This window comes from Diuraphis noxia, unplaced genomic scaffold (genome assembly GCF_037042655.1).
Source record: "Diuraphis noxia isolate RWA-SAM2 unplaced genomic scaffold, SU_Dnox_SAM2 contig0004, whole genome shotgun sequence".
Taxonomy (NCBI): Eukaryota; Metazoa; Arthropoda; class Insecta; order Hemiptera; family Aphididae; genus Diuraphis; species Diuraphis noxia.
Genome location: NW_028301714.1, coordinates 23,383,191 through 23,406,116, shown reverse-complemented (window position 1 = coordinate 23,406,116; position 22,926 = coordinate 23,383,191). Strand labels below are relative to the sequence as shown.

The following is a 22,926-nucleotide window of genomic DNA, read 5'->3' as shown; positions in this document are numbered from 1 at the left end:
TTAATATGTAGTATTTACTATATCTTGCAAGGTAGGCTTAAGCTATTTACATTTTTAATATGCATAGTTGAAAGCAGAGGAATTCGTGGTAATGGTTAAAATTATTGAATATAGTACAAGTAATGACTTGGTGACGAAAAAGTTTGATTTTGTTTGGGTTTCCACTGTATAGTAACGATGTTGACTGTCGTGTATTTAATTTGAATAATATATGTATAGACTAATAGGTTACTAACACTAATAATAATAAATCAACAAATTTGGGCTGATAATAATATTAAATGAACTGTATTCTGATATTTCCTCACACGACATAACAATATAATATGAATTAAATACAAAGATTATAAATAATAATATTGATCACATATGCACTTAGGGTTGTAGGCGCTCACCTACTATATTATAATATTAATATTGGACCAATCACTTATCATCCAAATATAATAATACCATAATTATTATAATAATATAATAAACGACACAAAGGCCATAATTAAAAATATTGATATAATGTCAAAACAACAATCTGAATATATAATAATGGGATAATATGGAATATAGATAAAAACAACGTATCAAGTATTATGATACTACGTTACCGGTTATTGTCGACCGCTCGACCGCCCGTATGACTTTATATAAATGTATAACGAAGACCACCTCGACGTCTTATCGCTTCGTTCAGGTCCCGCGACCCATACGCTGATGGCTGCCCGAATGTCCGACGACGTCCTTTTGGTTACCGATTAGATCGCACCCGTGTACGATCACTATTGACTCGCTCGTCACTCCTTATGTGTACGTTTTTTAACGCTCGTTGCACCCACGGAATGAAAACCACATGTTACCAACGACATCTAAATCGAACTTAATAGCGATTATATTGTGTGGAAATAAGGCACGTAAATATATTACGTATACATATACCGCGGCAACAACCACAACAACAATGGGTCGGCACAATTTAGGTAGCACGACGACAGATGACGACTGAATACTACTAAGATATGTAACGTACTACTAACCAGAAGCGGGTAGACCTTTTTGTTCCGGTGGCGGAAGTCGGTTCTTCAAGATACGTGAGTGGAGAGTGGGGTTCTTTTCTAGAAGATTTTGTGCTCTATTAGTGGAGACCCATGACCAAATAATGATTGTCATTGTTAGAGTCGCTACCGAACAAACGAGGAGCGTTGAATTTTTTTTGGGCTGACCATAATTCATTCATTGTTTTAGTTGGTCAGCTTTATAGGTTGGAGATTTGTTATTTCTGTTTTTACTACTCTGGATACGTATTTCTGAATAATCGAAGTAGACACTGTTGGCGTGTTACGGCAGGGCAAAATCATATGATTATTGGAATAGGCTTTGTGAATATATGTAAAGCTACTGCGGCAAATATGGACTTAGGATGTAGCCTAAAATGTTCCTCCATCTAATTATATATTCGATAAAAACTGTTACCAAATCACCGTATTCGTATATTATATAATATATAATATGGTAGTGACAGTATAAAGAGTCAACCAGTCATAAAAAATACCCATTTCATCAGTATTATATTGAATACATAGATAACAATAGGTATTATTATCGCTACATATACTTTCATTGAATTTTCTTAATACTATTTTGAAAAAAAAAAAAGTGAAAAGTATTACTACTACTTAAAAGAACATTTTAAAGTAAATTGGCTAAATGTCAAATAATATAACTGCTGCTTACAAGTCATAAACATTTCATCATAATGTTGTATTTCCACGACATTTATTTTTCAAATGAGTTAAAACAAAATTATATTCTAAAAGGACCGTCACAATGGATTTAAGAGTTAACCCATTAGATTAAAATATCATTGTAAGGAAAGCTTTTAGTCGCTCACTTTTTTTTTAAAAATAATACAATTATATAATAGTTAAAAATTATTTAACATTTAGCTATACATGCGCCCTTTTTTTCGTAAAATTTAATAATATATATATATATATATATATATATATTATATATGTGGTATTTTTAATTTTAATTTTTTAATTAAAGTTTCCTCACGCTGCTGTTAATTTAATATCCATTTAAACGTGCGCGTGTGTGCGTGTGTGCGTGTGTGTGTACATGAGTACATGAGTGTGCACATGACCACGGTATCACTTAGAGTCGTACGTAAAACCGTTTATCATCGTAAAACGTACCGAAGAAAGGAACCGTTTCAGTTGTACTAATACAACCGCGGTCATTCGCGTGCAGACAAACGAGTGATGTTTTCGTCATCATCGTTCCCTACCAGATTATAGACAAAATCCATATATTATAATTATTATTGATACGATTACAACAGGAAGATGATTAGGAAATTGACATTGGGACATTTCGCCGGTGTACACTCTTGTGAGTTTATTTATTTTTTATGTCGTTATTACGTTTTTTTCCTCCGTCGTCATTAATGGTACAACACGCGTCGCCTGTGGGTGGGGCAAAAGACTATCAAATTATTATTTTCCTTTATATGTTATTATTATTTTTGTATAACAATCGCGTATGCCGGTCCTTTGAAGTGAGAATTTATATTTTTGTCATGATAATATGGTGTGTGTTCGCGGTAAATTTGTGTGTATAATAATAATGATAACAATATGCCAAGTTGGCGACGGCCTCGATCTTGAAAGGAGAAAAATGCCAACCGACGTTTCACCGTTTCGGTATACTCTTAGAGAATTTAAGTTTTAAAGGGTTCCAGACGTAATTTATTACTCTTCGGTTAGAGTGTTAACTTCTTGTTTCGGCCACCCAACTATCTAAATATAGATCGATCGATCGACCGTTTGTCCACCGCCCTGAAATATGCAAACATCCACACACTATGGAATTATATATACACACATATTCACATACGGTCATGTTCACGGAATATATTATGTGTAAATATGTGTATACTTTTCGGGAGTGGAGGCGGCACCGGTCTACTAGACAAAGTATAGGGTTCTCGGCGGTCGTCGCCAGATAATTTGAAACTCACAAATAAATCACCATGACACTCTCACACGATCGGTTAGGTTAGGTGCAGAACTGGGGAAGGTGAGGGACACATGCGCGCTGTCCCTAATGAAATAAGTTTTCTCCCGATGTCTCGTTAAATGAACCGGTGATGAAATAACTCGAGCGCTTAAAATAATTCGCCAGCGGACTTATACCGCTCCTATCCATACCATCGTTCCACCTCCCCCATCTTCCCCCCTTAACACCAACAACCCCAAAAACTGAACACCACTGAGTGGCGTGTAAAACCACTCTATTATCACTCGTATACGCGCCGACGTGGTAACTACCCTACCCTAAATCGTTACTGGATTAACCAAACACCCCGTGTATTCGTACTGCTCACCCTCACATGATGGTACAAAGATAATCACATATTACGCTTTATTAAGTATATCTAAGACATTTGCAAGATACGAGGGGGTTTAGGTATTTAAAAAAAAAAAACAGTCGCGTGTCGATTAACAATATGATGAGAGTATAATATATTTTATTTTAAACTAGACGACGGCCAGTTGTATATTATAAAAACATGAAAAAAAAAAAAAACTGGGAATGGACTTTCAGGAGAGATGGCGATGTCAGGGCTCAGATCAATGACGGATTTAAGTCCTGTGAGTTGAGATGGTTTTCTAGTTATATTATGATTTACGCATGTGTATCTGACCTATATTGTATACAATGTCTAGCCTAGCTACTAACAGGTACAGCGATAATGAGAGAGAGAGAGAGAGAGAGAGAGATGAGATGATCAAAGAAGATCGACCATGTGTTGTTGTTGTTGTTGTTGTTTTTATACAATATCCTTTGGTGTCTAACTCATTATATTGTTGGCTTGTGGAAAATGTGGCAATTCTATAAATCGACGACAGAATATTTAACTAGAATTTGATATTGAACATTGTAATTAATATAGCACATCTCTGTGGTCTGACTTCCTCTTGACGTTATTCAATTGTGAATGTGAAGATTCTACGAATTTATATGCGTTTATTTTCCACGAATGTATTAAGTTATCATACATTAAATTTCTAATATTTAGTAATTATGTAAATACAACGCGCTACACTGTTTAGTTAGCTACCTTCTCCCAACCAAAATCTTATAATATCATAGTGGTAATGTGTATTAAATTTAGGTTACTTAAATATCATTAATATTCGTATTTCAAGTATATTAATATTGAACGATATCATTTAAAATATATGCACAATTTATCTCATACCTATTTTATTTCCTCAATACTACCCACACCACCTCCATACAACCAATTGCCTCACCTGGTGGAGGTTTAAGGACGCCTCTAGACAAGTGTGGTAATACACATAGGCAGGGTTCGGATTTTATAGCATCAAAAATCCTAAAATATGCGCTATAATATGACCAAAAAAACCGTAAAATATGCTCTATAAATATGCCCTAAAAAAATCAAAAATAGCAAAAAATAAATACTAATTAAAATTTTATTCAATTTATCATATATCTTTATTAAATTATATATTTATAAAAAAAAAGCTAAAATCTCCGTATACAGTTTTAAAAAATTTGTATGTATTGATTAACTATTGATACCTTGAATTATGACATAATTTGTACGCAACTATTCAAAATTATTTGAGTAAATTAGAATACAATTTCAATTCTTATTGATTCGCATTAATGAATACCATTTGTCACAAGATTTATGAAAAATATAAAATAAAGCGTTGAATTAAGAAATCTAGCAAAACATAGCACCAAAACTTTAAAAATAGCACTAAAATTCTAAAACTCTTCAAATATGCAAAAAATAGCAAAATTAAATTTCATATTTAGAGTCCGTGGTGCATTAAAAAAATGTATAGCCCACTCTGCTATTTTTATCTCTATTCTATAATTCCTATAATAAAGAAGCAAAATAAATGCTATAAAATCCGAACCCTGCACATAGGTATACAGTACGTTTACTTTGCACGTTGATGTACCGTCTCGATGTTTTTCAATCCGTTTCACCATAAATCAATAGATGATTGATCTCGGTCTGATGTATAACACGCTTTACAGCATTTAAATATTCGAGTCAATGCAAAAAAGTGTTCACCTAGGATTATTACATAATACAGTTTTAAATAAATACACAAATAATAAATGAAATAAAACTTAATGATAACAATTATTTTATATAGCTGTAATTTTTTTTAAGGATTATCCCACTGTTCTCTTAGCCTTGGCGACATTCATTTTTTACATTGACGGGCACTTACCATTTCTTAAATTTCCACATTTAACAAATAATTAGAATGCACTTTTCTACTATGGCTATTAAACTTGTGATAGAACTATTAACATTATAAAAGTAGTGTTGAGAGTATACTGAAAAATCTATAAGAAAGTTGGTCAGTGGTTTGTTATGCAGTATATCAACTTTTTTGAATATTATAATTGTTACAAAATCTTTCAAAATCTTAAACAACAAAAATCCATACTTTTGTTTTGAGTAATCTGAAAAAGCTAACAATATTATATTCATATTGCTGTAATACTATTTAACAGAAAAATAACTAATAAGTACCCTTTATTATTTTTAAGAAAAAAAATATAAAGACGTCAAACTTAACTCTCAAAGTATTCTTCAATTTTAAAATTCTTTATGATAAACTTAAAAAGAATTTCCCGCACAAAGTGGTTTTTCATACTCCTTGCATGAAAATATGTCTGATTTCTGGTTTTATTTATCTTGGAGTGTACTGGATGAAATTTGGGATCCTAGTTCAATCGCATATATTTTTATAACACATGATTTTTTTGTTTTACAGATATACTTAACACAAGTTCATAACAAATTGCGTATTACATATCTGGGTAAGTATTAATTATAATAATTTTTATTTTAAGACACATACGATTATCGCATCAGTGCAAATAAACATAGCAAAAAAGTGAAAAACAAAATGAACCTATGACCTACCAAATACTATAAATAGAGAGTGTATACTTAACATTGGTATTAAATATTATAAAATATGTCTTACGTAACGCAATGTTGCAGTTTGATGTACGTTACGGTTTATTTTGATAACATCGAAAGAGACACTGATTTATAAGTAGCAGTAACGCCATCCTACACAAACTATACATTATATTACTGTAATCGGTGTCTATTATAAGTCGTAGTATGTTAAAATATTAATATCAAACTAAAAAACAATGAAAATCGCAGAAGTCTTATTTATCCAATTTAACGTTTTCTTCGTCATTCCAGTGGATAGTTTATCCTACGTGGTACCTAATGTTGTATAATAATATTGTGATAAACGTGTGACCACGGTACCTATATTATATAGGTACCTACGGTGACTATTGTATGACTGTTCCTACATTGGATAATATTATGTGATATTTTATGTAATAAGTTTTTGTATTGTCATCCGTTCGCATTCGTTTGCAACGACAGTCGATGATGGATCTCGGTCCACATTATATTGTTTATTCGTAGGATATTACACAGTAAATGCTGTGAAAAGATCGTTCCGATAAAATGGCATTCCAACGGTAATAATAATCTTGTTTTTAAACATTTATACAGTCGTGGTAAGCAGTCCTCAAAATATATAACGATAATAGTGCATATATTTTACTATGATATCTGACGCGTGTACGTAAAAAAGAAGAGTCGAAAAACATATAAAAATAAATCACCTCTAGCAATGACTATCGTTTTAGAATTTGAGGTTTCTGCACCGAGGAAGAGCAAGGATCTCATACAATATCCGGGGATTGAGTAAATTCGAGTATACATTTTCACTTTGTAAAAAGATTAATTTTGATATTGGTGATCAGGCGATGGTACTAAACGCCATTCGTGGTTTAGTATATATAACACGGTCATCGGATTAAATTTGCTATGAATACCAGTTATGATGTACATCTACTGTTACCGCAATAAAATTATTTTATTGTGACAACAGTTTAATGATCTGCACGTTGGATATAAATCTATAATGATGTATACAATTTTTAATATAATTAAAATAAACTATGATCATTGTGTAGCTAGGTACATATTTTATTTTTATTTATTGATAAAAAAATACCTACAAGTTGCAGATTAATTTAAGAAAAAAATAAACTAGTATAAAGAAAGCATTATTTCACCAAATTAAGGAGTTGCTACACTGAATATATTATCTAAAGAGTTTTTGAAGTTTATTTAACTCTTACTTGTATGTATACGTGGTTTTGGTCAAGAATATTCAGAGATATTTAATGGGTATTTAATATTTATTTTTACCAAAATAATTTTACCTAAATAAATAAATATATATGTATATATATATATATATATATATATATATATATATATTTATTTATTTACATCTACACACTCTTTACATTGCACAGTTAAACATTCAGTTATGAATATTTTATATCAGATCGATTTGAATACAATTTTTTTTCCAAAACGGTGAAAATAAACGTCTGAAGATTTATAGTGTAAGAGGTATTTAGGTATTTATTCATTTTATTTATTTTTTTGGTTTTAAGGGTTCTGCGAATAATCACCCACGCCACAACAAGTCTCTTTAGTCACCCCGCCGGATGCACATCGTACCGCTGATCCAGTTAGTGTTTAGTATAATGTCCCGTTAGTTTCCGCTGTGACGACAGCCGATCGATCTCCGTCCGCATAATATTATGGTGATATATATATATATATACTGCAGTAGTGGCCTGCTTGAATATATTTGCAATGCATTTTAAGAATAATGTTAATCTTTTATCTATATTTTTCTTTTTAGCATTTTAAGTCTGCACCACGCGTCGCTTAAAACGATATCCGGGAAAAATATCTTAACGCTTATTTTTTCATTTTTTCATAGATGAAGATATATAATAACCGTTTGAATTTTTAGGTTGAACTATCTATTATTTTTATTTTCAAAGATAATACTGTTTTTTATGAAGTTAAAAATAAAAATTTTAAATTTTAGAGATTCCTATAGTATATATGCAGATGTATGATATGATTTCTATACGCGTTGCGAATCGTATTTGAATTAATATTTTAGTTTGTTCAAAAACGCTCTAGCAAAATATTAGCTTCTGTACAAGTTACAATAATAATTAAACGTAACATCAAAGATATATGTGCGTTTGATTGTTCAAATATTTGTACATGATTAAACAGGGTTATTATGTGAAATTTCAAAAATTACATATTCAAGAAATGTCGGGATAAATTTCTGAAAGTTCTGAAAATTTAAAATTTAAAAATTTAAATTTTTTGTTTAAAAGAGCTTATTTTTTATTGAAGGAGTGTACAAATTATAATTATTCATATAGTTTTTTTATTTAATTGTATAACATCAAAAATATATTGTAAATATTTTATTAATTGTTTAAATATTTTTTTTTTAATAATTAATAATAATAAATGATAAATACAGATATAATGATTATATTGTTTCGCAGTAATTAGTTTGTAATCAAGGTATGTATTGCTATTTTAACACAACAAAATGAATGTAAATTAAAAAAGAACGATTTTTTTCTTTGAAATTTCCTGCCTACATTCACAAAACCAGTACACTTCAACAGCATGTTAGGAATTACTCCGTTGTTTACCCCGGTAGAACTTACAAATAGTCATTATCATGATATAAAAAATGATCAAGATTATTGGTTTTCATGACTATAATGCAGACGAAAATGCGTGTAATCGTGTAGATTGAAATATCTGTGACATATTTTTTTTTCAACAGTTATACTGTTTTTTGTCGTGTTCAAAAAATCAAAATATTAAAATATAACTTAAGGTATTGGTACATAATATATATATATATATATATATTTATACGCGTTTGTGATTTTATACACGCGTTACAAATCGTATTCGAATTGATATTTTGGTTTGGTTTGTTGAAAAGCGTTTCCGAATAAATTCAGCGTATTAAAGTTATATTAATTATTATTATTCGATGCATCAAAGATATGCGCGTTTAGCAGTATAAACATACGTACGTGTGCACGATTAAACTGTAGGGTACATTTCATTATTTCAACAACATGTTAGGAAATATTCCGGCGCCATGAGTTATTTCTTACGTATATGATAATATTATTTTACGTTATCGTTTCGAAGTCTTGCCAACGCACACAACTTTGGCGTTTGATGTTTAATCGACCGCCGCCTGACTTTAACATGACCCAGAAGAACCTTAAAGTTTACATCTATATCACATATTAAACGCGTATAGTATTATAAGAGTCTATGGGATTATTCTCTAAATTAAAATAACCGTAATATACAGTTAACCACAGTATATTATGATTTATTATGTACAGTGAAATCTATCTTAACGGACACCTCCAAATAACGGACGTTTACTTAGGAACAAAATTTCCAGAAACTGAAACCTCTGAAAGCGCTAAAAAGTCATTACATTTTTTTTTATGATTCAATATTTGATATTGATAAAATATAACATTAAAATAAATATTACAGTTACCTATCTCGTTGAAGGGCTTAAGTGATAATACAACATTAAATTAAAACATTTTTTTTTTTTTGATTATGTGAATGTCGGAGTAAGAAAAATTTCGTTTTTCAGATAAAGTTTGTCAACAATTAATTTTCAACCCAATCATTTTTATTAAAATATTAATTTTTTCAACATATTTCAAATGTCTACAAAATGATTATGTCAGTAGAAATATTTAATGTTTATTTTTAAAAATATTTAGGTATATGTAAGAAGAAAATTGAGAAATATTGTATAACGTTTTTAAGCTTTAGTTATTAAAATAAAAAATAAATGTCAAACTGAAAAAAAAGACAAACAATTATAAATTAAGAACTCGTTGATTCATTTTCTCTATGTTTTTTTTAAAATTATTATAAAAAATAGTTATGAGAAACGTAATACTAAATTTTCCATATTTTTGAATTTTAAGTAAACATTTTATCGTATATAAATCGAAAAAAATATATAAAATGTTTAATATTTCAGAAAGCACAGAAGTATATTATTATTAAAAATTGTAATACACATATTTGATACACATGATTCTTTATGTTTAATATTTATGGATTCCAAAAAATTAATTTTATCAAAAAATAGTTTTTTTACACATTTTCAGGGTTATCTGTAATTTTTATTTTATTTATTGAAGTACAGTGTATTTTTAATTACCCCTATTACTAACTTTACCAAGGAAATTAAGAGCTTTATTATAGCTTTTATAGATGACTTAATAGTTATTAGGATGAAAAAAAAAGTAAAAAACACAGCATCAATGTTACATATAATCAGATAGTTAGAATTAAAAATAAAAATTAATATCAAGTTAAAGTTATACTTTTTGTCGGGTTTCTAATATTAAAAAAATATTAATAATAATAATAACAATTATTATAAGCCCACTCATGAATTTATATTAACAACTAACATTTTGAATAATAATATTGTTATCAGAAAAATCGCTGTTAAATACATCATATAAATTATAATTCACCTGTATGGCTGTATAATAAAAATATGCATTAAGTATTTTAAATTTCGTCGAGTTTACTCAGTTATATCAATATTATTATAGGCTATGGCGCGTTAATAAAAAGTTTTTATATTAAATGTTACAATAATAATAAATAATAACATATAAAACTCTTGAATCAATATAAAATCTATAAATATAAATACATCTATATTCAATGGTCTTTCAAATTTCAATAATAATTAAAATTCGTTCCGAGAAACTACGGTATGATTGATACTTTATTCGTACCTTATGTGACAGAAAAATAAATAATTTAAGATTGGCAGCATAACACGAAACGATGTCTCACACGTACTTTGCCATTTCCTGTTTTTATTTAACATCACACTTTTGATACGTAAACCAAAACGGGTGAAAAGTGCTATAGGTGAAAAGTGCTATATAAGTTTGCTATCATATCTTTTGATGACTGACGATAAACTATAATGACAACAACAAGTGCGATTTCCCATTATGATTTATACCAGTTACGAGAATGTTGGTCTTAAAAGTTTCTTGCGCTATACAACCACTTCCCTTCAACTCAGATTTCTCTCACAACCACGGTTATCGGTCAATATAATATTATTATTGCTACCAGGATTTTATCAAAACGTTGTGTATTATCAGTTAAACGCTGCAGATTTTCGTATTTGAGAGTCCAACACGCACTCGTAAAATCAGAAATATTGCTCATCTCTGCTCTTAATTTTAACTTTGTATTTTACTTTAATAATAAAAAAAAAAAAAACCAATGCCTTAATATGTATGCTATATTGCTATACTGTGAACGTGGCATAGAAAATTGATTGAACATTTCTCAGACGATATTATAATTATTTAGTATCTATAATAGCATACATACCACTGCAGAGATGTCGTTACGAGGTACGAAAAATGTCAAAAATCTGCAGCCAGATTTCCATCATGAATTTTCCCATGTATAGGGGGGTATTATACAATTATAATATGACAGGATGGCAAAGGAAAAAAAACGATTATGCTGAAAGCCTCAATGACGGTGCAGTGGGTACTCGGAACATCAAGGGTCGTGCACGGAGGATAGTGAATCAAGGTATCCAGCAAAAACCGCACTAGCTGACAATCGATTACTCGACGGTGGTGTCAGGCCTAAATGATATTATTATATGATAGAATACACTGTGTGATATATCTGCAGAGGAGGGATCAGAGTTCAAACGTTCCTAGCCTATCCCTGCGCAAGAACTCGAGGAATGTTAAAAGAAATTGATTTGTACCGACCAACTTTACTATAGCAGGATTGCTGGAAGTTTCCGGAACCAGTATAACCATTTTCATTCTCATACTATATGTGTTCGATATATATATATATTAGATATGTTAGGGTAACGAAAAACTTGTCGTGATGTATACGGGTTTGTTAAGGCAATAAAATGAAGGTTCCAAGCCTAAATAGTATTGTAATAATAAATTAAAATACATGTGAGAGGTGACATGTCAAAAGCCCAAAGATTTCAAACGTATATATAACTTACTAATCCTGTGACATGTGGAATGTCAAAAGAAATTGATTTGTACCTATCGACTAGTCGTATTGCCGGAACCTGTAATTGCTCTTTCGTTATCATACTGTATGTTTGCTCTTTATAATATGATATAATACTAACGGAAAACTTTTCGTCAAGTTTACGGGTTCGTTGATGCAATAGGATTCAGAGTAGAATTTATATTTAATAAAATAATGTTTCTGGCATTTATCACACACGAAAACCAATGAAAAGGTGATTCATAAAACTCAACTGAGTGTCGGGCTCTAACTGTAATAGTAATAACATATATAGTAGAGTACAATTTATGGTGACATGTCTGGAAGGATCATTAGTTAAAACGTAGAATACCTATAGGTATTATAATAAATAACACGGTTATAACCGTGTGCAGCAACTCACGGGATGTTGAAAACAATTGATTTGTACCGAGTAGATAACCATTAACCGTGGTACCGACCGACGGTATCGTCGGTACCTACAATATAGGCCCTTAATTATTTCTATCATACTCTCTAACAGGTTGGGCTTTAAATATAATTTCACACCATTACAATCGTTTAAAATCAATTTGACATAATAATATTGAAGTGCAAATTAAGTATTGATATTTATTATTTGCAGTATCGTATAAATACTATGTACAATTTTCTAATTTAATATAGGTTGGTAGGTACTATAAATACACATTTTCTTTTGAAATCATTGCTTCATATAATTGTAGCGTATTGCGTATTATTGTTGACGATACATGTAAAAGTAAAATATTCTACCTAATAGATACCGTGAATAGAGAATCGCTGTAAGATGTGTTCATTTTTAATTTTTTAATTTTCACAATCACAGAATATATTATCCTATTGAAATTGTGTAGAAATAATGTAAGCTATGTCAGATAAATTTCATTAAAATACCTGTACATTTTTTAATTCACCAATTTACAATCGATATGCTTATATATAGATATAGTAATCCATTGTATATTACATTATATTTTATTGTGGTTCAATGACGTTACAGTGCCTGAAGAATATTCAATCCCAACATTTAATATTCATTATCTGATTATTTGACAGTTTTTCGTAATACTTTACTCATAGTAAATTGAACAAATGAGTTATAGTTTGTATGCTGACTTATACGTGTAATTTGAAAATTTACAAAACAAATTCACGATAGTCCATAAATCAGTATTTGTGAATACTTCACTATTTTAGTGCGTTTTATAATATTTGTTAATGCACATGATATATGTGTGTATGTGTACGTATGTGTGTGTGTGTTGTAATATATATGTTTGATTTATAAAATAAAATTGGTAGGTAAGTTGGTACGATGGTATATAATATATAACCTAACCTTACTCAGATCATTAATTAAGAGGACGTCGCACACGGATGTGTTGGCTCCATTTTACTATAACGCATAACATGCTAAATACATTATTTTAAATTAAGAAGAATCCATTTCACTTTGATATTTTTAATATTTGAGTGAATACCTACAAACTTTCTTCCAACATTTATAGGAAAAAAATTATATTATCCAGGACACTTTGTAAGTTTTTTTAAATAAACTAAAATACATTTTTTAAATTTTTATTTTGTAGCCATTCATAGGCATTTTAATATTTTCAAATGCATTGTCTTAAGTGTAGGTCTTATAAGTAGATATGGCATTATAAAATCCATATAAGCTAGCTTCTATACTAACTATATAAGTATAACCTTTTGTACATGTGCATTGTTTTAAGAAAACATTTAACAATCGTTTGGTCAACAATGGTGAGCAAATAACACCGAATATAATTTATTTCTATGTTGTAACAAATGTTATTTAATAGATAGATATGATAAAAAGAATAAAATAAAATATTACTAAAAAAGTTTATTAAGACATTTTTAGTAATAATACATAACCTACATAACTACATTATAATATTTAACATTATTCTGTTAAAATTACTATTTTTTTTTTTTTTTTTTTTTATTGGGTTAATAGAGCTTCAACTTCTGAGGTGATTAGCCTGTAAAATTACAAAATATTAGTTTTAAAAATATATAGATATGTATTACAGATATTTTGCTAAACATAGGTATGTTAGTAAAAAAAAATTTATTTATTTTTAGAATTTCTCTCGCCTTATCCTTAAAGCATTCTTAATGGTTTTCCGAGAATTTTTCTGGAGCAGTTGAACTTGAAGCATTCTAAATTAACAATAAATTAATTACATAATATTTTATTCATAATTTTTTGAATTATAACTGTATATATAATATTATATAATTTTAACTGTATATTTTATCATTTGTCTAAAATTTAAAATTAATTATAATATTGTTAAAAAAAATAGTACAAATTGACGCCCGAACGAAACAAAGAATAATTGTATGTAACAGTGAATCCCAAACTTTTTTTGATACAATTCAGGAAATTCAGAGTGAAATACAGGTAATTTTGTGAATCACAGCACCCTTTTTGAGATACAAATTTCCTATAATGGCAATCTTCATTCTTTCTTAAGACAAAGTAGTCATAATAAGGAAGTCACTGCCATATTTTGAGTTTCCAATTTAGTTTTGAACTAGATTATATTTTGTTCCCCCATTATAAAAAGACTCCAGCTTATCACAAACATTGAGAACCATTGCTATACAACATTAACTAAATTACAACAAATTAATTTAAAAATCAACAAATCAACAACATACAAATTAGATAAATGGTTTTGAAAAAAAAAATCAAATACATTAAGTGTAATGCATAAAAAATATGAAATAACACGTATATTCTAAAATATTAGTTGCTTATTTCAACCTTTTTCATTTTTAAATTCACTTAAAATGTTGCAAAACTTTTGTTTCACTGAATACAAATTTATTCACCAGTGAGGAATTTAAAAAAAAAATAAATTAAATAAAATTATTCATGTTATTCTCTATAGTTGTTACAAAATATCAATTAAATATCTTAGATAAAAATATGATATAATTGAAAATACTTAAATTAAATTAAGTTAAAAAATAAATGTTTTTCTCTTAGTAGGTTATACTGCGTCATAATATGATAGATATAATATTAACTCGAGAATTTAGTTAAAAGAAAAAAGTTGAATATCACCGATTCTTTAATAAAAAAAAACCCAGTTTTTGAATTCAACTTTCATCCCCAAGCTATTTTGTACCCTTAAATAATTCTTAAAAAGTAAAAATAATAATATTAAATTTGTTTTTCCCTTAAATTTTAATATACCTAACACTATACTTTTTCAAATGTAAAATATCTAATAATAACTACCATTTATACATTTTTAACATATAATTTATTATTTTAATAATTGTATCTGTGTATAAATTATATTTAAATATAAATAATAATATAGTATTCCGTTTTAAATTGCAGTCTCCCCAAACCATAATAATATATATTATATACACATACAGAATAAGTTGTGGAGAACTACTTCGCAGTATACGTGTACGGAAAGGGGTGGAGATAACCTTAAGCGATTTTAATAATAGACTTTTGGTGATCATAGATGGCCCGAGTGATGATTATTTTTTTTTACTCTGTGTAGAATAACTGGAATTCCGTTGGATCCCTTAGAGAAAGGAATTTCACTTCAAATAATGTAGGCCTCATTTTGCACAGACAAACCATTCGCAGACAATCGATGGTATGAGCACTTTTGCGAATATATATATATATGAATAGAAATAACCAAAAGGTTATCCGAACTATTCGACAAGATTGATTTTTTGGGACATTATAAAACATTTCGTATCAATAATAAAGCTAACGGTACAAAAATAATATACGTACTCGCAAGAAATATAGATTATAAAATAATAATTATTTTAAGGACTATTATTGAAATATTTTTGAATTCTAATACATTCTTATAAAGAATAAAACATATAAGTTAGGTAAAATAATATGTAAGTAATTGTACGAATCAATATATTATAGTAAATGATCAATGTTTATTGTGTTATAGACTTGTAGAACTCAATTATTAAATAAATTTCCATTTAATCAGTTATTTGTTTTCCAATTCAAAAATATAAAATAAAATCAATTATAAGTATCCCAAGTTATTTATAACCTAATAAAATGTTAATTTAAAATGTTCGCAGTATTGAACTCACAGCAATACGATTTTATTCACAATTATACTGTCCGGGTGTATAGTTCGATAAGTTAATGATTAATTATTCATTGCCAAGAGCAATACTACGTGTGGTATATAATTGACATGAAGTATGTAAATACCTATGTATAATAATATACAAATAAGATTTTCAATAACATTATCCCAATCTCTTTTAAAATCAGTGACTTCGTTTCAGTGCGCTATACTTTTACGGAAATTTAATAATTCGTAAAATATACTACGCGATATTAATAATATATTATTATAATTAATTTTTATTTTGAATGCAATTTTTTTTTCTCAATCGACTTACAAAATGTTTTTAAGCCTCACTTGACTTGACCCAAAAACAGTTTGCTGCTCGTAGTTACCCAAAAATCCTAACGAAATGATGGTACAAGCTTTATAAAACTTTTACTACAGTGATAATGCATGGGGTTGTTTAATTATATATTTTGCGTTTTTGTGTTGTGATTTGTATTTTTTTTTTTTCACTATTATTATTCCCGTTTTACTGATTAATATGTAAGCTGACAACGGTGAAACGATTGAAGGGCTTCTATGGTGAAAAAAAATCCATTTCCCTCTTCTACGCTGCATACTTTTTTTTTTTTGTCTGGTAAAGGTTGAATGAATTTGTTACAATCGATTATCACACGCAGATTTTCTTTTGTTATTTCTGATTACGTCGCCGGTTTTCCAAATCCATTTTAATAGCTTGGAATGCAATTAAACAGTGAGAAAAACTTTTAATAAAGCGAAAAAATTCAATAACATTAGTCAACAATGGGATTGCTTTAATATTGTTACCAACTGCAGTTCAATAAAAAAAAATTAAAAAATGCAGCATAAGTACAACTGTCAATAACATTGTATAGTAAATTTTATATTAAAAATTCCATTCGTACACATAATTTCAATAACTATTTAATGGATGATAATAGTAAAAATATGTTCCTAATTGAATATTTTAACCAATAATAAAAATAAATAGACATTACTTCTATGTGCAGTATTTGTTATTACCTACAAAAAATATTGTTAATAATATAATATAATGTGTGGAGTCTAAAATACGTAGGCTAAATTTTTTCATCTCGAGCATTTCAGTCAAGTTGATGTTATATTATACTTCCGATGAAACTATAATTTATTTAAATAAATTGAAATTTAATTTACACAATTCGCTAAATCTTGTACATTTATTACATCATGCCACCATTTTTTTAATGGTTTTATATTATCGTTTGTATATACCTAATATAATAATATAGTATATACCTGGTTAAAGGTAACTATATTTTATAGACCTGTTTATTTTTTCAAACTATATTTTTATAGCACTTTTAGTACCTTGTTCCGAAATAGCTCGATTTTATTTACATTTTATAGTATGATATACTATAATGTAAGAATAATATTTACCTACCTATGCTATGTGTAGTGGTGCACCAAGAGCTTTCATTTTGACGATCATAAGTACCATATACTATATTATAACAATAAGTGTTTTATGAATTTCAAAGGAGAAATATTATCATAATCAAGAAAGGTGTTTAATCTGTAACCATAGCTCTTAAATATTGTAGTTAAGGTCAATCGTTTAATTCACGTTATGAGTGACCGCGTTGTCATGATAAAAATTAATACAATTAATAACTATTGTAGCTCGATTTTATCAGTATTCGGTACTATATACTAATCGGTACCACTAATTATAGTGCCAATATTATAATTATTTTTATAAATTACAAATAGTAATATTACTTTTAAATGCGTAACATTATTATAATATTATTTTTCTGAGTATTATAATTAATTTTTATTAACCATGACAAAAAAAAAAAAAAATGTATCTAAAGATTAAATCCAATCTATATTTTTATTTCTAGGAAATCGGGATTGTATTATTTTATACATTGTTTTTTTTTCAGTCGCACTCTACATTAAAAGGCCACAAATCTATATTAAATATAAAGCATCAAAACAATTATAAATAATAAAATATTCATTTTTAATATTATATAAAAAGGTTCTTTTATTCAGACATAAAATAAATTTTCACGTGTATTGCATTCTAAAATAAATCTCTCGACTCTGAAGTTTAACCTGTCGGCTAACGATTTTTAAGTCAATAATAATATAGTCGTTTGGGGAAACTACAGTTTTCTCTCTAGTTGTTATCACAGTTACATGTAATCATCATAATATATCATATTATTATGTTTATAAATGTATACTACAGTTATGGGACCTAATGTGATGTTAGTTGCAGTTACTTATGTGTCAAATATCGTCTGGTGTATAGCTTCCTGATAAGTGATTACCCTGATTTCTCGCTTTACACACCTGTTTCTAAAACCTCTTCCACAGAATAGTATTAATCATAGTTGCCTAAACTCAAATTCAAAAAATAAAAAATAATAAGAAAATATAGTGATTGGTAAATATTATTAATGTTGAGGAAGAATTCGCTCCAAAACAGAGAGACTAACAGCCAAAACGAGATTTTTCTGTAGGAACGAAGCTTGGAACTCCTTTATTTGAAAATAAAAAAAAAGTGAACAATTTTTTTATTTAGCAACTTTAATAAAAATCACAGTACCTATCTTTGTATTTTAAAAATACATTTTAAACTAATGTTTTCTTTTTTCCTTCGTGTTCCTTAGACATAAGATGATATTCTTAGTTGGTTTATGTTTAATTCATTGTAGCTAGCTGTACTTTACTGAATGTTAATACCATATATATATATATATATATATATAAAATATTATTCTAAAACTGAAATATTAAAAATAATTTTCATTTATGTCCAAAGTACATGATTCTTGGTGTGAAATCGTGCTTTAAAAAATTAAATGAATTGGGAATATCATAATAAATACCAATAATAATTATCATATGAATATGGTTGCTACTTTCTGCTGAGAAGTTTGTGTGTGGCTAAAATATTACGATCATATTCGATATTGATATTACATCAAAACATCTAACAAAATTAATTTCATGTATTATTCCATCGAATTTGTGGAGTATACTAAACAGATAAGTGTGAAACCGACTAAATTGTGTTTGGTATATAGTCTAATAGATATTGTCTCCTACCAACAGAAATTTAACTGATGTGCAGCTCGTTGGCCACACTCTTCGTATGCGAACGCTAGTCATCTAATTCGTAACAAAGTATTTATTATATTATTCTATTATGAAGTTGTACGAGTTGGTCACAGGACTTCAACAAATACAAAATATTGTACGCTCGGTAATATTATTAATTTTTGGTCAGCGAAATTAAAAACACGAAAAGGAGCTTATCCAATTTGGCGTCGTTTTTGATACTGCACTACTAGTTGAGGTAGGCAAAAGGGGGGTTGGCGCATTTTTTCTCATCTTATTATAAACTATTAATATATTGTATTTATTCCGGACGTCGCGTAATGCCAGCCGCTCGCTGATGAATAAATCACAGATCCACCCGAGGCTCTGTTGAGTAATAATTTAATGACCTAAATTATGCAAGGCAACCGCTATTATTACACGTGGCGTGAGCTTGAAAGCACTGGACCAAAGCGCGGTGGTGGAGCAACATCTTTCGTATATTAAATGTGACGCGTAAACCAACTGATTTTTCAAAAAAATCTTTTTCGTTGTATTCGTTATTTCGACGTTTTCCAACTACGGTCTATACGTATATGTATTAACAAGAAGGCGAGGTTCTGGATTTGCCTGTGAGTCTCTTGAAATTTTGTGATTGATAAGGGATCTAAAATTGAAGCCTAGGGATCTATATTTTACCCGTTGCTACTAAATACAATTTAGTTTAAAAATATATTATTAAGGTCATCAATATGATAAAAAAATTTAAAAAATGTCCACAAAAAAAAAAAATATTAATACATTGATTTTGTTCATTATTATTAAAATTGAATCAATTGGCATTAATATATTATATATGTTACGGGAAAATGATACAATTTGGGCATTTATACAATACCTGGGCATTTTATACATTGTCCGGACATTTTATACAATGATCTTAGTATATTGGGCAATATAGATAAATTTTGTATTTACCTCGTGTTCCATCCTGTTCCATCCACCATGTCCAATCGATAAATGAACATTATGTATAAAATCAAATAACTTTTCATCATGTACATAATATTTAATTTTGTTATTTTCAGATATTGGTACAATTAACTTGTTAATATCAGCAACTTTTAACGCGTCATATTTTTTTTTTAAGTTTATAACCGTTCGGTTCCCTTTTCTTTGAATTGTACTTTAATTGATTTATATGTAAAATTAATTGATCATATATTAACTTGGTAAAAAATGAAGTATTTGAACCTTTTTTTAACAATATTTTTAAAGCTTCGTTATACTTTTCCATATTCGGATAAGTAGTTAGGTACGCACTGAATCAATTAGCTTGCTCTATACAAACGATTCGTGATTACTAAATAGTTCATTTTTGAGAATAGGTAAAAGTTCGATTGTAGCACTGCACGATAAGCACCACATTCCACAACTACATATAATAAAACTTATAAATGAGTAAATATATAGTTATACTTATAATATATTATGTCACGTACACGCGTATAATATGTGGACAAGCGGACATTCTCATTGTAAAAATACGATAAAAACAAACAAACTAGTGACAGATAATAATTTTTAGATAATAATTTGACTTTATTTTAATTATGTTTTACAATTTACCTATCATATATCATTAAATCATCCCATCCGTTACCAATATTGCCCAATATACGAAGGGCATTGTATAAAATGTCTGGATAATGTATAAAATGCCCATATTGTATACTTTGCCCGTAACATATATATATATATATATAATATATTATATGAAAATAGAATAAACAAAGCCATAATCTTTAGCGACTCTCTCAGCACATTAACCGGTATTCTAAATCTACACCAACCCAACAGCATATCTAGAAAAATCCACAATCAGATACACCGTCTCAAAACCAAAGCACAGATCATCATTCTCTGCTGGATACCCAGCCACGTCGGAATCCAGGGAAATTAATTGGCTGATACGTATGCCAAAGAAGCCATCTCCTCCCATCTCTCTTAAAAATTTCACACCTATACTCTTCACGATATAAAATCCGTCATCGACAAACACATTTTAACTCAATGGCAAATCTCGTGGTCATCACTTCATACCAAGCTAAATAAAATAAAATCTACAGTTTCTCCATGGCCATTCTTCTCATTACCAAGGCGCCAGGAAGTAATTTTAAACAGATTATGGATAGGTCACACATGGGTGACTCATAAACACCTTATGAGCAGATCAGATCCTGACCAATGTTAAACTTGCGGTGAAACTTCCACGGTTGAACATTTAATATGCCACTGCCGTAAATTCACCGACATCAGAACCAAGCTCAACATAGAAGACTATCTGGAAGAAGCTCTAAGTCCCCAGCCAAGCAACATTGAAAAATTAATCAGTTATCTAAAACAAAACAAACTATACCAAATTATTTAACCTAGATGTATCTCAATCCTTTTTTGTTCATACTATTACCTTTGTTTTGTATATATTATTGTTAATGACTCATTATTGTAAAAAAAAAAAATATTAATGTTAAAGGCCAATAACCTTTGTTGTTAAGGCTCATTAAAAAAAAAAAAAAATATATATTATTTATAAGTATCTATAACCTGTTATAATATTAAACTTAGACGAATGTTTTTAAAATCTTGTTATCTGATTTCATTTTGGGTTTATAAACCAGTACAATATATTATGTTGTTTTAAACGTGAAAATTCGAATAGTGTTTTTTTTTTTAGGTAGTATTATTGTAACGAGATGTCAGACGTATAATGAGACTAGCTGACCGCATTTTCCCGAGACTTAGATGGAAACGAGAACATGATCGATTTTAGATTAAAGTAGTCCCTAGGGACTGATACACCTCCATTGTACAAATTCTACGAAACGTTTTACATTTTAGTATTATTATTTTATTCTCTGGCCAAAGCTATGCATTTATTTATTTTATAATTTCAAATATAATATTATAATAAATAATTTTATTTCAAATCATATAATTATGGTATGCTTAAAAAGTTGTGTTGTGTGTATAACATCCGATATTTATGAATCTAAACGGTTTTATACTCGTTTTTACTTAGAAATTAAGGTGAAATTCCACGGAATTTCGATAGAGTTTTATGTTTTATGGTGGGTGAATTTTTTAAGACAATTGTTCCAATCCACTTTAATTTTACATTTAATACCACTTTATTTGATTCAGTATCAACAACTATAAAATATAATTATCAAATTTGTTCAATAAGGTAAATCAGTATTTTGGTCTAAAATCTGATTTTATTTATTTTTTGATTTACCAATATAACATATATAATCGATGATGATGTTATTATACATTTTTTACGTTGGTTCTATTTTTCAAAACTTAAGCCATTAACTTTTAAAACATAATATAATGTGTGTTATACTGACGTGGTTTTAACAAAATATGATTTTTAGTCAGCTTACAGTATACTATATAGTTAACCAAATCATAAATATACATAAGTATACGAAAAGCATCTCCGTCCAACCTTAAGTAAATGTTTAATGATAGACAACATAACATATAAACAATCAAAAAATTATTTAAATTTTGTATATATATTCATATGTA

At 28.5% G+C, this 22,926-nt stretch overlaps 1 protein-coding gene across 6 annotated transcripts in view; it reads left to right on the top strand.

The window, feature by feature from the left end:
* The window catches only part of LOC107161789 (uncharacterized), a 375,424-nt gene that overhangs the window by 130,609 nt on the left and 221,889 nt on the right, over positions 1 to 22,926 (top strand). For all 6 annotated transcript variants that reach the window (XM_089226404.1, XM_089226401.1, XM_089226403.1 and 3 more), the window contains one exon: positions 5,829 to 5,874. The gene's annotated coding sequence lies outside the window, so the exon portion shown is untranslated. The remainder of the gene's footprint in view (positions 1 to 5,828; positions 5,875 to 22,926) is intronic.